General features: G+C 33.4%; 1 non-coding gene across 1 annotated transcript; it reads left to right on the top strand.

Moving 5' to 3' along the window:
* Window positions 1–268: 268 nt before the first annotated feature.
* LOC129073388 (U6 spliceosomal RNA) lies at window positions 269–375 on the top strand. The gene has a single exon (XR_008529432.1). It is a non-coding gene; the product is annotated as a U6 spliceosomal RNA (small nuclear RNA).
* Window positions 376–1,891: the final 1,516 nt, after the last annotated feature.

Below are 1,891 nucleotides of genomic sequence, written 5' to 3'. Positions count from 1 at the left end.
CAATGCTATGAAAGTAGAAATCAATCAAAAGAAGAAAACTGAAAAACACGCAATGACATGGAAGCTAAATACCATGTTATTAAACAATGAATGGGTCAACAATGAGATCAAGGAAGAAATCAAAACATACCTTGAAACAAATGAAAATGAGGACACAACAATCCAAAATATGTGGTAAACTGGGAAAGCAATCCTAAGAGGAAAATTCATAGCATTACAGACCTATCTCAAAGAACAAGAAAGAGCTCAAATAAACAATCTAACTTCAGTGCTTGCTTCAGCAGCACATATACTAAAATTGGAATGATACAGAGAAGATTAGTATGGCCCCTGCCTAGGGATGACATGCAAATTCGTGAAGCATTCCATATTTTTTATATTTTTAGATAGATATATACGTTTGTCTCTAGAATGTTCATTATATTTCACTGATCTACTTGATTATTTCTGTGCTGGTGTCATGTTGGTTTAATTGCTGAGACTTTATAATGGTTTTAAATTTTTTTAATTAACTTTGACATTTAAAAAATAAATAAAATCAATCTGCATTTAAGAAAGAAAGAAGGAGAGAGATGGAACTGCTACCTTTGGTGACAACATGGATGAAACTGGAGAATATTAAGCCAAGTGAAATAAGCCAGTTGATGAAAGACAAATACCATATGATCTCACTTATAAGTGGACTCTATTCAACAAAATAAATTAATGAACAAAATAAACCACAGGCACAGAAACATGGAGCAGACTGAAAGTGACCAGAGGGAATGGGGAAAGAGGGCAATGGTGGAAAGAAAGGGAAGGGACTAGACAAATAACATGTATGAATGACCCATGGATATGGACAACAGAGTGGGAATTGACTGTGGGAGTGGGGAGTGGGGGCGGGATGGGTGGAGGGGGATAAAGGGGAAAAAATTGAGAAAACTGTAATAGAATAATCATGATTTATAAATTAAAAAATAAAGTAAAAAAAACCCAATCTAACTTCACACTTAAAGGGCTTGAAGAAGAACAACAGGCAAAGCCCAAAGCAAGTAGAAGGAAGTAATAAAGACCAGAGCAGAAATAAATGGAATAGCTTCTAAAAAAATGATACAAAAGATCAATGAGTCCAAGAGCTGGTTCTTTGAAAAGACAAGATTGTCAAGCTTTTAATCAAAAACAAAGGACCCAAATAAAATCAAAATGAAAGTGGAGAATTAACAACTGACACCAAAGAAATATAAAGGTATGTAAGAAAATATTATGAAAAATATATGCCAACAAACTAGACAACATGGAAGAAATGCATAAATTCCTAGAAATATATAACATTCCAAAAATAAATCAGAATAAGATATTCTGAATAATCAGATTTCACCTGTGAAATTGAAGCAGTAACCAATAAACTCCCAACAAGCAAAAGTCCTGGACCAGATGGCTACACAGGTGAATTTTATCAAACATTCTGAGAAGAACTAACACCTCTGCTTCTGAAACTATTTAATAAAATTCAAGAGGAGGGAAGGCTCCCACTCATTTTATGAGGCCGGCATTATCCTAATTCCAAAACCAGATAAAGACTCTACAAAGAAATAAAATTATGGGCCAATATCCCTGATGAACAAAGATGCTACAATCCTGAACAAAATATTACAGAAGTAAATACAGCAATGTATGAAAAGGATCATACACCATAATCAAGTGAGATTTATTCTGGGAATAAAATAATGGTATGATAATTGCAAGTCAATAAATGTGATTCCCCACATAAACAAATGAAGAATAAAAATCATATAATCATATCAATAGATACAGAAGATGCATTAAATAAAATCCAGCGCCCACTGATGATAAAAATGAAGCAAAGTGGGATTAGAGGAAACATACCTAAACATAATAAAGGCTACAT

Source organism: Pteronotus mesoamericanus, unplaced genomic scaffold (genome assembly GCF_021234165.1).
Source record: "Pteronotus mesoamericanus isolate MK-2021 breed Mesoamerican mustached bat unplaced genomic scaffold, CSHL_Meso_final contig_40, whole genome shotgun sequence".
NCBI lineage: Eukaryota > Metazoa > Chordata > Mammalia > Chiroptera > Mormoopidae > Pteronotus > Pteronotus mesoamericanus.
Note: the sequence above shows the minus strand (reverse complement) of the source record. Positions and strands in the feature narration are given on the sequence as shown.